Below are 15,203 nucleotides of genomic sequence, written 5' to 3' on the forward strand. Positions count from 1 at the left end.
TATTGGAGTGTCAGCTTCAGCATCAGTCCTTTCAGTGAATATTCAGGATTGATATCCTTTAGGTTGACAGGTTTGATCTCCTTGCAGTCCAAGGGACTCTCAAGAGTCTTCTCCAACACCACAGTTCAAAAGCATCAGTTCTTCGGCACTCAGCCTTCTTTACAGTCCAACTCTCACATTCATTCACGACTACTGAAAAAACCATAGCCTTGACTAGACAGACCTTTACCAGGTTGCAGTTATTTGTCATATCTTACCTTCTCGGGGATCTATAGTTATTTGAAAATTCCTCCTTCAGTACAAGGAATTGATGTATCCTCAGTTCTTTTCACTGAAGCAGTCTCTCTGTCTCCAGTAATGATATGTGAAGTATCATGTGAGGAATAGCTTTATTAATGCAGAATATAGTTACTAAATTAATAAATTTTATTTTATAAGTTATATTTAAGAGCCTTATATTGGTTCCTCAAAAAATTAAGCATAGAATTACCATACGATTCACCAGTTTCACTCCTGGGTTAACCCCAAATGACTCAGATAATTGAGTCACTGATTTATTTGTACACTGATGCCCATAGCACACTAGCCACAGTCAAAAGAGGAAAACAACAGAAGTGTCCTTCAAGAGATGAATGCATAACACCATGTGGTATATGGAATATCATTATTCAGCCATAAAAAGAAATGAAATTCTGATATATGCTATAACATCTATTTGAAAAACATTATGCTAAATGAAATAAACCAGACCCCAAAAAAGACATATTTTTTCATTCTAGTTATATGAGGTACCTAGAATAGGTAAATTGATAGAGAGTAGAATAGAGATTACCAGGGGTTGGGAGGAGGTGATATGGGGAGTTATTATTTATTGGGTACAGAGTTTCTGTTTGGTATGATATAAAAGTTCTAGAGACGCGGTGAGGTTGCACAACAATACTTAAAGTGGTTTAAGGGTAAATTTTATGTTATGTGTAGTTTTTAATTTTTTTAATTAATTTAATTTTGGCTACACTGGGTCTTGTTGATGCACACAGGCTTTCTCTAGTTGCAGCGAGTGGAGGCTCCTTCTGTTGCGGTGCACGGGCTTCTCGTTGCAGTGGCTGCTCTTGTTGTGGAGCACAGGCTCAAGGGTGCGAGGGCTTCAGGAGTTGTGGCGCTTGGGCTTAGTTTCCCCGCAGCATGTAGAGTCTTCCCAGGCCAGTGATTGAACCCACCTCCCCTGCATTGGCAGGCAGATTCTTAAGTACTGGACCACAGGGAAGTTCTGTTATGTATATTTTACCACAGTTTTTAAAACGTCTTATTCAACTATCCCTTTCCTTCCTACCCCCACCCCCCGCCCCCCACTTACTGTGTCGTTTTAATCCAGTATGTAATTTTTTTCCATATTTCACAGGTTAATAACACTCTCTTCCCACTCCCCACTTATTGGGTCATTTTAATCCAGTATGCATTTTTGCCATGTTTCACAGATTATTTTTTTCTGAGAAACCTTAAATAGCATTATCATGGTATAGCTGACCTTATAAAAGCTGTATTTCTTCCATCGTTATAAGTTTGAAAAAGTTTCACCCCAAATTAATTTCAATGTAAGATATATCCTGAGACTAGTATTTGATTAGTTACAAAGATGAACAATATTAGAAACATAAGCTTATTCTCACTAGAGATAGATTTTATCTTGTTGCCTTGGGTTTTGTGATGGAGATTCACATCAAGTTTAGCCTCTGAATGATCTACCTGCAAAATGTACCACTCAATTTATCAAACCTCCTGACACTATGCCTTGATTCTCCAGACGTAGGAAGTACAAATACCTGCTTAAACTGTAGGGAATCTAGGGGCTAGGAACATGCAGATTAATAAGCTCCATACTCATAACCCCATTTACTAGCTTGTTCAGTCTCATTATTGGCAGCACCATCAAGAAGCAGTTCACAAAAGAGGGGAATACTGGGCAAAACAAAGATAGATGTCTGCTACATCAGGTCATTTCATTAATTCATTTGGCAAATATCTGTTGAGCAGTATGAACAGCGTTCTGAGGGTTTGGGGTACATCAACTAACAAAATAGGCAAATAACCCAGCCCTCACCTAGCTTACCTTTGAGCTGGTCTGTTCCACTGCAAAAGCATATTGAGACATGGGCAGCCAGTTGATGTGACATCAAGGGCTTAAATTTCTGAGGCTAACCAGTCCCCTATTTGTTGATCAATCCATTGAAGTCTTTGCATTCAGGGTGGATAGGAAGCTAGTGTTTCTATCAGAGTGATGTTCTTCTACAGAGTTCTGCATAGCTTCCAAAGACTCAGACCAGTGGATGGTGTACTGGGGTTCAAGAGTCCTTATACCTACAATGAGGAGATGAACTGGTGCTGTTTCAGTCCCAAGGAACAGCATGGTAAGAGCCAGCCAAGTTATTGCAGGGCTTCATTCTCAGACCAAAATGGGATGAAAAATCAGAAGCCTGGATAGAATTATGCATGGTGGGTCTCAAGCTGACATTCACTAGACATACAGGAATGCAGGGGCTTTCTGCACACACCATATCCATGCTTAATGCAGAAATACTGATTCCAACTTACAGGCCAAGCCCCTAGAATGGGTGGCATACTTGCCAATCTTCGATAGACTTGGGACATGGGCAGACAAGAAATGACTACAGGAGGGTGGTAAACAAATGCTATTGGCAAATAAAAATTAATGTTAGTATTTATTAGCCAAACCCACATTTTCATTTAATCCTCAAGACAAAAACAAACTAGGAAGAAAAAAATAGCTCTGAGATCTGCACTCTTTGTGACTATTAAAAACTGAGATTTAACTTGTTTAAACTAAAGAAAGGAAAATTTTTTCAATACTGGTGATATATTGAGGATTAAGATAGATCTCCCCTGTTCCCTCCCCTATCCTGATCTCACTGTGTGGAGCAACAACACTTTCCCCTTTTGGGGGGGATATTAGGAAATATAGTTATATATTTCAGCGCTGGAAACCACATTCAGTTCTAGGCACCACACTTCTAAAGGGCCACTGACAAATTGGAGCATGTTCCAAGGAAAATGGCCCAGATGGTAAGGGAATATGAAACCAAGTTATATGAGAAACACTTGGAGGAAGTACGGAGATTTAGCCGAAAGAAGAGAAGATTAACCAGAAAGCATTACAGAGACCACAGTTTTCAGTTTCTGGAAGAGACGCTAAGGATGGGCTAAGGATTCATCGTGCTTTGCCTACTGGAGCCTCCAAGAACAAGTGTCATTGAGGGGAGATACAGGAAGAACATCATCAAAAAGAACTTGATAAAAATCGAAGGCATATCAAAAGGAATGGATATCACTGGAGACAGATACCAAGCCCCACATCTCTGAAATTATTCTCACAGAGGCTGTCAGTCAGTGCCTGCTCACATCAGACCTACACCGTGGGCCTTCCCAGGCCCCCCATGGCCAGTAGCATCTCTTCCCCTTGTTCTCCCTTTGTACTCTTACCTCTCTGAAGTACTGCCATGCTTTCGCTTGTGCTTTAATTCTGTTTATACTTGTCCATCTCTCACTAGTGATTCTCAACTTTCAACCTGATTGTATTCTTTTTATGGTTTCCCTTGTGGCTCAGCTGGTAAAGAATCCACCTGCAGTGTGGGAGACCTGGGTTCAATCCCTGAGTTGGGAAGATCCCCTGGAGAAGGGAAAGGCTACCCACTCCGGTATTCTGGCCTGGAGAATTCCATGGACTGTACAGTCCATGGGGTTGCAAAGAGTCGGACCTAATTGTATTCTTTCAACCTAATTGTATTCTCTCTATAACAAGTATAATATATATAAATTGTAACAAATACATGTTATATATTATAACAAATATATGTTATAATATATATAGTGGTGATTTAGTCGCTGAGTTGTGTCTGACTCTTGCAACCCCATGGACTGTAGCCTGCCGGGCTCCTCTGTCTCTGGGATTCTCCAGGCAAGAATACTGGAGTGTGTTGCCATTTCCTTCTCCAGGGGATCTTCCCAACCCAGGAATTGAACCTGGGTCTCCTGCATTACAGGCAGATTCTTTACCGACTCAGCTACAAGGGAAGCACTTTAATATTTTATATATATATATATATATATACACATACATAAACTATAATACATATAGGCAATGGCACCCCACTCCAGTACTCTTGCCTGGAAAATCCCATGGACAGAGGATCCTGGTGGGCTGCAGTCTGTGGGGTCGCTAAGAGTGGACACGACTGAGCGACTTCACTTTCACTTTTCACTTTCATGCATCGGAGAAGGAAATGGCAACCCACTCCAGTGTTCTTGCCCGGAGAATCCCAGGGACGGGGGAGCCTGGTGGGCTGCCGTCTATGGGGTCGCACAGAGTCGGACACGACTGAAGCGACTTAGCAGCAGTTTCACATTTAACTATGTGAAATTCATAATTAATATAACCCACCTGTGCAGCACATAATTCCAAAAATATACTATAATGCCCTCATATTGCACTTAGTCACTCAGTCCTGTCCGACTTTTTGCGACCCCATAGACTGTATAGCCCACCAGGCTCCTCTATCCATGGGATGCTCCAGGCAAGAATACTGGAGTGGGTTGCCATGCCATTCTCCAGCCCTCATATTAAGGGCAATTAAAAGGAAAAACAAATTGTATTCAAGTTACATATTTCACACAATCTCCAGGAATGACCATACCAGGAAACACAGTAAAGTAGATGGATTTGGAATGTGGGAGCAGCACTATTAGGGCAGCTGTGCTGCAGGCTGGTGTAGGCACATTGCATCAGTAACTCAAAAAAAAAACAAACTAGGAATGTGTTTGCTTCCCATGATACAGTATTCTTTTTCTTTCCTTTTTTAATTCTTTTCAATTTATAACTTGTTTATTTTAAAATGTGTAACATAAAATGCATCATTTTAAGCATTTTTAAGTGTACAGTTCTGTGGCATTAAGTACATTCACTTTGTCATGTAACCACCACCTTCCATCTTCCAAACTTTTTCATCTCCCTCAACTCATGATGTAGTTTTCTTAAGTAATGAGTCCTCCTGGCAAAGGTCCAGACAACACAATCTATGACAGTCTTCCTTCAGTTTCCTTGGTAATTCTACTTATAAGATTTCAGTGTATATATAAAATATGTAAAAAGTTTTGTTTTTGTATGTAAAACAGAGTTAGGTTTTAAGTTCTGCTGCTGCTGCTGCTAAGTCGCTTCAGTCATGTCCGACTCTGTGCGACCCCATAGATGGCAGCCCACCAGGCTGCCCCATCCCTGGGCTCCTCCAGGCAAGAACACTGAAGTGGGTTGCCATTTCCTTCTCCAGTGCATGAAAGTGAAAAATGAAAGTGAAGTCACTCAGTCGTGTCCTACTCTTCATGACCCCATGGATTGCAGCCTTCCAGGCTCCTCCATCCCTGGGATTTTCCAGGCAAGAGTACTGGAGTGGCTCGCCATTGCCTTCTCCTTCAGGTGATTGTAAATGGATTGTCACCCATCCAGATGACCAATGGGATGGGGGACAGGGGCTTGTTGACTGAAACAGACCCAAATATTGCAGAATATCTGTATCATTGGCAGCTGTCCACTAAATGCAAGTACCACCCCTTGGTCACTGTAACAAGCAGAAACAACCCTATTCGTTCCCTTATCATTACCACTATTGACAGCCAGACTGTACAGTACATGAACTCTAAGGCAAGACTCAGTTTTGTTCTTTTTTTAACTTCCTTAGTACCTGGTGGGGCTTCCCAGGTGGCGCTAGTGGTAAAGAACCTACCTGCCTGCCAATGCAGGAAACATAATGAGACATGGGTTTGATCCCTGGGTCGTGAAGATCCCCTGGAGGAGGGCATCGCAACCCACTCCCTGTATTCTTGCCTGGAGAATCCAATGGACAGAGGAGCCTGGCGGGCTACAGTCCATGGGTCTCAAGGAGTTGGACACAACTGAAGCGACTTAGCATGCACAGTACCTGGTACAAGAGGCTCTCAGTGTTTTTTAAAGTAGAGAATGTAGTAGAGAGGATGCCCACATGTCCCTCAGGTAGCTGTGGCTCAGCTTTTCTGAAACTGAACAAGGAATCATCTTCCTCTTCTCTAGCCTCGCTCCTCAATCTTTCCTAACCTTCTTCATTCTCAGTCTTTACAGTTATCCAAAAAGCTAGCCACTGCGGATTCGCCTCCCTCACTGTGCACATCTGGTGGGTCATAGACCATCACTTCTGCCTGTCCTAACTCCGGGACCCTCTGTTTCCCCTGCTCCAACCTCCCTTATATCTTCTTCTATTATAATACCCTTTTTTCTGGCCTCCACAATCACCATCCTTCAAATGCTCAGGAACTCTAAGCATTTCATTGGCATGCCAAGCCTTCCATTTCGGAGTAGGGTAGCCCCATTGTTGTTCAGTCTCTCAGTCGTGTCCCACTCTTTGCGACCCCATGGACTGTAGCATGCCAGGCTTCCCTGTCTTTTACCATCTCCCAGAGCTTGCTCAAACTCGCGTCCATTGAGGCATCAATGATGCCATCCAACCATCTCATCCTCTGTCATCCCCTTCTCCTCCTGCCTTCAATGTTTCCCAGCATCAGGATCTTTTCCAGTGAGTCAGCTCTTCTCATCAGATGACTAGAGTGTTGGAGCTTCAGCTTCAGCATCAGTCCTTCCAATGAATATTCAGGACTGATTTTCTTTAGGATTGACTGGTTTGATCTCCTAACAGTCCAAGAAACTATCAAGAGTCTTCTCCAGCACCACAGTTTGAAAGCATCAATTCTTCGGCGCTCAGCCTCTTTTATTGTCCAGCTCTCACATCCATACATGACTACTGGAAAAAGCATAGCTTTGACTATATAGGCTTTTGTCAGCAAAGTAATATTTCTGATTTTTAATACTGCTACCTAGGTTTGTCATAGCTTTTCTTCCAAAGAGCAAGTGTCTTTTAATTTCATGGCTGCAGTCACCATCCACAGTGATTTTGGAGCCCAAGAAAATAGTCTGTCACTGTTTCCATTGTTTCCCCATCTATTTGTCATGAAGTGATGGGACCAGATGCCATGATCTTAATGTAGCTCCTTATGCCTAGAGTAACTGTTACCTTTTTCAACTTGAAAAATTCCTACTCATACATGGAGACTCAGCTGAAATGTCTCCTCCTCTGGTCCCAGATCTCAGACAGAATTACCCACTCCCTGTCTCTGTTGATATCTTTGTTGTATCATTTCTTGTGTTAAACTTTGTTCATGTGCCTGTCGGACTAAGAGTTCCTTGAGTAGAAGTTAATTGCTCAGGCTTTAGAGTCAAGGGCTAGAGTGAATCCTGCATGACTTAGCAGTCCTGTGGTCTTGAACAAAGCCCTTCACCTCTGGAAGCCCCAGTTTGTCTTATCTGTAAAATGGGGATAATATACTGCTTACAAAGTGTTTAGAGCAAAGCTTGAAATGTTAACCATTTTCATTGGCTTTGTATCTGTCCAGCACCTCATAAGAAGCAAAATAGAGAAGGTACTTACCAGCTGTTTTGAATGAAGGAAGCACGGACTGCTGATAGTGTCAGATTTGGAGATTTTATTATTTAGTCATGTTCAAACGGATGTTATATTTGGCACTTATAGACAATTTTATCATGCATAAATTTATCCATGGAAAATATTCTTGAAAGAAAAAAGCAATCTGTTTTCAGCTCTGACTTTTTTTAGGTGTATTAAAAAGCATTCATCCTGAAACAGTAATGTAAAAACCCTTGGGCTTGTAAAGTCTGTGCCCACTGTGGAAAATTATGTGCCTAGAAACTCCTGTGTTTTGGATTTTGACCTGTAGTTTCCATAACGTGAAATGTGGGGAATGTCACTTTTTTCTTACTCATCTGAACAGCGAAGACCGGCGCCCACCTCTGGCAGCACTGAGCCCAACCCCGTGACTGTCCTGCGCCTGTCCCACCTTCAGTACAAAGTGTATATTCTTATTCAGCTTATGACTCAACTCTTTGCTTTAAAAACCCTTTAAGTGCTGCTTGCAGTGTAAGACCAAATCCTGCATTTTAAAAACTTCCATAGCTAATACTCTGCTAAATGTTTAAAGCCTGACATTTAATCTCCATGAACTGGAGCGCTCTGATTTCACTGTTTGCAGCTAGTAAATGTCACTCTGAACATTGTTGCTTTCACTCACACTTAAGCACTTTCATCTGCCGTGGATGCAGTGTGTCAGAGGAGTCTTTGTGTGCTGTTCTAGTGAGGGGGAAAAAAGGCGAAACCCGGCCTTTAAACAGACTGAAAAAAACTGCTTGAAAGGCAGCGATGACCCTGTTTTTTTTATATGGTGTTTGTGAACACACGATCCTGAGTTCCACCAGATTCTCTTAAAAACTAACTCTATTAGCTCAGTCAGAACAGGGTCCCCGCTGAGCTCATCTGTGGTTGCCAGCCAAGCAGCTCCCCCTCCTTTGTGACCAGAGTGGGGATCGGTGGGGAGAAGGGAGAGAAGATGCTGGCATTCCTTTCATTTCACTTCTGCCTGCAGGAGGAATCTTGTCATCCTCTGGCTCCCCAAACTATTTTCAACCTGGCTGTTTTATTTCTTAGTTCCTGAAGGCTGCTGGCACACAGGACAGCCCTCACTTTTCATCATCTTGACATGGAATGGAAAATCAGTTTGTGGCTCTTTTCATAGCAAGTGATTTACTCCTGTTCTTTTATCTGTCTCCGCTTTATACTCTTTGTTTGAACATGTTTTTATTTCCCGTCTCTGCTGCCTTTTGTTCTTTTTCTGGGATTTTTCTGTTCACTTTTCCTTCCCCTGCTCTCTCCCCATCCCCCACCCGCCATCCCCTGCTCAGTCCCTGGGGCCTTCCTTGTCTTGGCCCCCAGGCCCTTGTCCCACCCCTTTTGTGCACGTCCTGCTTCCTGCCTGGCTGCCCTCCTCTCTCCTGCCCAGTCTGTTACAGGCACTGCTGGTGCCCCTCCACTGCTGTTCTCGTCCCTGGGGCCCCTCTTCATGTACCCATGGGCTCAGTCAGTAATAGCCCAGGTGCAGCAGGCAGACGGACTGAATTTGTCCATGGTCACATTATAGACAGATTGTCAGCCAAATTCTTAGGCAGATTTGTTTTTAAGGCCGTTAATGCCTACACTAGCCTTTGTTTGCAGTTTCCTGGCAGCCATGCTAAAGCTCAAGTGAGCTGAAGCCTAGAAACAGAACACTCTACAAGAAGCACTGAAGGGGAAATTTTAGAAAACTATGGGCTTTTCTAACAGACATGGATTCAAGTCTCTACTCTGCGGTTTATTAGCTTTGTGGCCTTGGACAAATTCATTCATTTGACAAATGTTTATCAAGTGCCTATTATGTGCCTTCTGCTGCTAAGTCACTTCATTCGTGTCCGACTCTGTGCGACCCCATAGATGGCAGCCCACCAGGCTCCCCCATCCCTGGGATTCTCCAGGCAAGAACACTGGAGTGGGCTGCCATTTCCTTCTCCAATGTATGAAAGTGAAAAGTGAAAGTGAAGTCGCTCAGTCGTGTCTGACTCTTTGCAACCCCATGGACTGCAGCCTACCAGGCTCCTCCGTCCATGGGATTTTCCAGGCAAGAGTACTGGAGTGGGGTACCATCGCCTTCTCCGATGTGCCTTCTAGGCAACCAGTTAATTACCTTCTGTCTTCTTCTCTTATGTTCCCAGCCAATTGGGAAATAAGACAGTAGAAATCAAAATATCAGCTTTATCAACTGATGGAAGCCAGATTAGAGGATGTGGCTAACATATGCAGCCACCATGGGTTTACTTCTTTGCTGAATTAGGCATTAGGCCCACCTCTCTTCTCTACTTAGCACACAAGCCAGGTATAGAGGATAGAGGCTGAAGACAGACAGGCTGAGAAGAGAGTGAAGAAATCCAGGGGCATGGTGCATCCTCACCTCCTGACCTCACCCATAGGCAGGCCACTCCTCCCACAGGGAAGGACCTAGTGGGGAGCCTGAGAGGAGATTTCACCCCTCCCTCCTGGGATCTGGAAACTCCCTTCCCTCCAGGGAAACAGGAGGGTTGAGAGCGCGCCTTTAACTCTAAGCACTGTATCTAACCAGTGATTACCATAACAGGCAAAATAAATATTGCCAGTCTGTTTCGTCACCTATAAAATATGAATCATCATACCCATCTCTTACTGTGGCTGTGGGGACTAAGGTGAAATGAGATGCTGTTTATGAAGAATATGAGTACCTGTTAGCTCTCACCCTTTGATCAGGACCAGCCGAAAGTAGAATTAGTCACTCAGTGGCTTGATATATCTTTGTTGTCCTCTTTATCTTCTCTTTTTGAGCCTGTTTGGTCATTTTTCCCCTCCTCACTACTGTTTAAAAAACAAAAAAAGTGGAAATAAAAAGCAGGAATACTGGTCCTAAAGCACAGTAAGCACAAATCATTTCTAATCCTGGTGTACGTGTTACACAACTCATTAATCTGGAAAAAGGAAGCATTAGAGACAATTAAATCTACTTTAAAACTACAAAAACTGGTTGTTCTTGAAGGGTCACCAAAGTACAAAATACGGCTACAAGCAGATATCTTATATTACATGGGAAATGTTTGTTTTGATTCCTCACACTTATTGTTATATTAACTTAAATAATATTCATGAGGTTCTTTATTACTGTAGAAAAGAATTCAGCTGAGCCTGGAAACCACAGTGATGAAGGAAAATAGTAAAGATAGTTTTAGGGAATAACTTTTAATTCAGGGTGCTTGGACTTTTTTTGAGGGCAGCAGGAAGCCACTGATGACAAAAGCTGAGACAGTCAGGTTTGTACGGTAGGTGAATGCCACGTAGCAGCGCTATGGGAATGAAACAGGGGAGAAGGCAGGGCTGGGAGAGCAGGGAGGAGGTGAACCAGGTGAGAGGAAATTGATTCACGCCAAGTAGCAGCACCCAGATTTAAGGGCCTTCAGGAGTAGAATTGGCAGGGTCAGGATTCCGGGGCGGAGGGCGGAGGAGTAAAATGTATCTGGTAAGAGGGCTCTTTTCTGAAGTTAAAACAGGAATTCCCCTGGTGGTCCAGTGGCTAAGACTCCAAGGCTCCAGTGGAGGAAGGGCGGGTTTGATTCCTGGTCCGGAAGCTAGATCCCACGTGCCACAACTCAGACCTCAGTACAACGAAGGTGGCAACTAAGACCTGGCACTGCCAAATAAATAAATATTAAAGAAACTATAAAATAAAGTTCAAATAATAAGAATTCAAATGGCAGTGCTGCCAGAGGCCCTTCCCAAGCAGGATTAGAGAGTTAACATGGGAAACTCAGCCTGAGAGAGACCAAGCCAAAGGAGAGATGAACTTGGCCAATAAGAGGGGCTCCCCGAGAGGGAGCCCTCTGGCAAGATAAAGCAGCAGGGTATAGCATGACACCGAGATATGCCTTCCACTGATGGGAAAGAGAGAGGAAGAAAAAGAAAGCCAGAGAATTTAAGTCAATTGGGGGCTTTGGTGGTGGGGGGGCACTATCAAGAATGCTGTGGAGTTGTAGATTGTCCTGCCTCTCGCATAATTATGTCAGCCATTCTCATAATAGGCACATAAAGCCTTATTTCAGTTTTTCCCTCAAAAAAACAGATTTAACAGAAGTTCTCAGGTGGATACTAAGCTAGATGTTTTTTTGTTTTGTGAACAGTTTTCTTCTTTGGGCTTTTTTAATTGCATTCTTTTATTGACTGGGATAGAGGGAATTCAGTCCTTGGGACAGGCTCTCTCCTTGTAGTCAGTTTTTATAGGATGTTACAGAACTTTTCAGTTTTGAAGTGGATCTAAAAACAGTAAACAAGAAAAGATCAGTAATGCTTTTGCAAGGTGGAAGGGGAAGGAAAGAGGAATGACTCAATGGCTTTGGAACAGTCCCTTTTTATATCCATGTGTATGTGCGTGCTAAGTCGCTTCATTTGTGTCCAACTCTGTGCAACCCTGTGGACTGTAGCCTGCCAGGCTCCTCTGTCTATGGGATTCTTCAGGAAAGAATATATACTGGAGTGGGTTGCCATGCCCTCCTCCAGGGTATCTTCCTGACCCAAGGATTGAACCCGAGACTCCTGTGTCTCTGCGTTGGCAGTCAGGTTCTTTACCACTAGCGCCTCCTGAGAAGCCTCTTTATGTCCATGCTACTGCTAAATCACTTCAGTCGTGTCCGACTCTGTGCGACCCCCTAGACGGCAGCCCACCAGGCTCCCCCTTCTGGGATTCTCCAGGCAAGAACACTGGAGTGGGTTGCCATTTCCTCCTCCAATGCATGAAAGTGAAAAGTGAAAGTGAAGTCGCTCAGTCATGTCCGACCCTTAGCGACCCCATGGACTGCAGCCCAACAGGCTCCTCCGTCCATGGGATTTTCCAGGCAAGAGTACTGGAGTGGGGTACTAATTGAACAGAGCACTCTGTTCCCATCACAGCAGAGCAGTATTAGGCATATCTGTGGTGAACATACATTTTAGTTTTCTAACTGGTTACACAAAATAGTGGAAAACTATTTTCTCTGTTTCAAGACGAAAGGTTTTCCTTCCATTTCATAGTTTTTAAAGACCCAATATTGGAGCAAGGAGTTTTGAACTAATGACATACTATTAAAGGGTTTTGTTCGTATTTGTAGAGTCGGTGTATAAAGCCATTGTTTTTTCTGAAGTATTTTGATATATTAAACTGAGTAAAACTAGAGACCCAGCAGTGAATCAGTATTTCTGCCAGCTCCTCTAAGACTTTTTTTGGGCACCTGTTTTGTGCAAAGTGCTTGTTGATAAGGGCTGAATACAGTGCCATGTGTCTAGATTGTAGGCTCCCCGATGGCTTACTTGTCTTCCCAAACCCAAGTGCCAAGAAAAACACCAAGCATCATTGTATTTGTTGACAGGGAAGAATAAATTGAGAAAGTATCATTGATATATATACACTAACATGTATAGAATAGATAGCTAGTGGAAAGCTGCTGTTAGCATGGGGAGCCCAGCCTGGTACTCTGTGATGACCTAGAGGGGTGGGATGGGGGAGGGGTGGGAGGGAGGCTCAAGAGGGAGGGGATATATATATGTATAGTTATAACTGATTCACGTCGTTGTACAGCAGAAACCAACACAACATTGAAAGCAATTATCCTCCAATTAAAAAATAAATTAAAAAACAAAATAAAAACAATACTTGTTGACTGTAAACAAATAGACTGCCAGGTACTTCTCCAAAAGTGTGTTTCCTTGGGATCAGCAAAGAATTGCCATTTGAGGATCTGCGACCGTGGTTTTTTATGGTTTTTTTGCGACCATAGTTTTAAAAGATGCTTGTTCCTTGGAAGAAAAGCTATGACCAACCTTGATAGCATATTAAAAAGCAGAGACATTACTTTGCCAACAAAGGTCTGTCTAGTCAAAACTATGGTTTTTCTAGTAGTCACATATGGATGTGAGAGTTGAATCACAAAGAGAGCTGAGCGCCGAAGAATTGATGCTTCTGAACTGTGGTGTTGGAGAAGACTCTTGAGAGTCCCTTGGACTGCAAGGAGATCAAACCAGTCCATCCTAAAGGAAATCAATCCTGAATATTCATTGGAAGGACTGATGCTAAAACTGAAGCTCCAATACTTTGGCCACCTGATGTGAAGAACTGACTCATTGAAAAAGACCCTAATGCTGGGCAAGATTGAAGGCAGGAGGAGAAGGGGACGATAGAGGATAAGATGGTTGGACGATATCACCGACTTGATGGACATGAGTTTGAGCAGGCTCTGGGAGTTGGTAGTGGACAGGGAAGCCTGGCATGCTGCAGTCCATGGGGTCACAAAGAGTCCGACGTGACTGAACTGAACTGAAGTGACCATGGGTGAGCCATGTGCAAATCCCTGCTGCCAGGCCACAAGAAGAGGGAACCTCTCTTAAAGAGGGGCAGAGGAAGCTGGGAGGGTGATAGTGAACAAAGAGTCTGTTGGAGGAATTGGGAGTTCGAAGAATAGTGGCTTTTCATTGGCTGGTTGTCAGCTCTTGCCAGGCAAGAAGAGGAGTCTGTCTTCTCCCTGTTGGGCTCTGTCTTCATAGGGCGTGAGAACCTTCTGGCCTCCCAACTCAATTTTAACTGAGGTTTCTGTTTATTAACTTTTATACACTTTACATGTGTTAACTCATTCAATCATTACAATAACCGTATCCTATTTTTATCCCCATTGTGCAGATAAGAAAACTGAGGCATAAGGGGGGGGGAATTGATTTGCCCAAAGTATGAGGGACACTAAGTGGCAGAAACAGGATCCAAACCCGGATAGCTTGAGGCTGCAGTATCTATGCTCTAGTCACTGTACTCTGCTACCCTTCTGCTCAGGACAAAACTATTGAATTCATGAGTAAATATCCTAATGGAGTCATACGGATGAGACCATCCATTGTGACGGGCTGGTGATAGTTAATTAGAATTACAGCATGGACTTTAAACATGCTTGATTATAATTAACATCAAATTTGAAGTTAGCGTCTATCACATGTGTGAGTGCCTGACTTCAGTTCCCCTCCAGCATTCTCATTGCCAACATTTCCCGGACCAAAGGGAGCCTGCTTTTGTTTCCACACCCAGCTCTATTTCAAAGACTGAAACCATGGTGGGCCGGGCCGGGGGAGGCTGAATGCGGTTAGACAGCCTGTGGGGGTGGGAGTCTGAGCAACAATGAACCAGCAGCATTAAGAGCTGCATGGCGCGTTCTCTCCCTGGAAACGCTCTGCCACAGTCAGGAAGTATGATTTAATCCTGGTGAAGATAATTCCATTTTATACCCTAGAATAGACTGTCCCTGTAACCGAATTTTATTTGCAGTCTTGCCCTGGGAAACCCTACCAGTAAGTCATCCAGTGTACGTTATTTGTCCTATTAGCTAAACTGAACAAAATAGGGCCCACCACCTTTTCCATTAAAAGGCTCTTAAAAGAGGCTGCAAGAACCTGCTGCCCCAACAGAAGATGCCTGGACCATGGCCCAACGGTGCCCTGGGCAGGGTTTGCAGGAGGGGGAAGACTGCAATTCGGTCAAAAGAGCCACTGTTGATCTTGAAAGAGCATCAGCTACAGATGACACAAGGATTCTGGCCCCACTCCAGCTCTAAGACCCCTCTTTTGGTCACTGTTGTGAAGCAGCCTTAGGCAGAGAGATTAAAAAAATATATAATGGCGGCAAATATACACAAGGAACTT

At 43.5% G+C, this 15,203-nt stretch overlaps 1 protein-coding gene and 1 non-coding gene across 2 annotated transcripts in view; one reads left to right on the forward strand and one right to left on the reverse strand.

Annotated features, from left to right (window-relative positions):
* Positions 1-15,203, forward strand: part of ALG14 (ALG14 UDP-N-acetylglucosaminyltransferase subunit) — a 95,615-nt gene that overhangs the window by 64,769 nt on the left and 15,643 nt on the right. The window lies entirely within an intron of this gene.
* On the reverse strand, positions 4,015-4,086 carry TRNAY-GUA. Its single transcript has one exon. It is a non-coding gene; the product is annotated as a tRNA-Tyr (tRNA).

Source organism: Bubalus bubalis, chromosome 6, assembly GCF_019923935.1.
Source record: "Bubalus bubalis isolate 160015118507 breed Murrah chromosome 6, NDDB_SH_1, whole genome shotgun sequence".
Classification (NCBI taxonomy): Eukaryota; Metazoa; Chordata; class Mammalia; order Artiodactyla; family Bovidae; genus Bubalus; species Bubalus bubalis.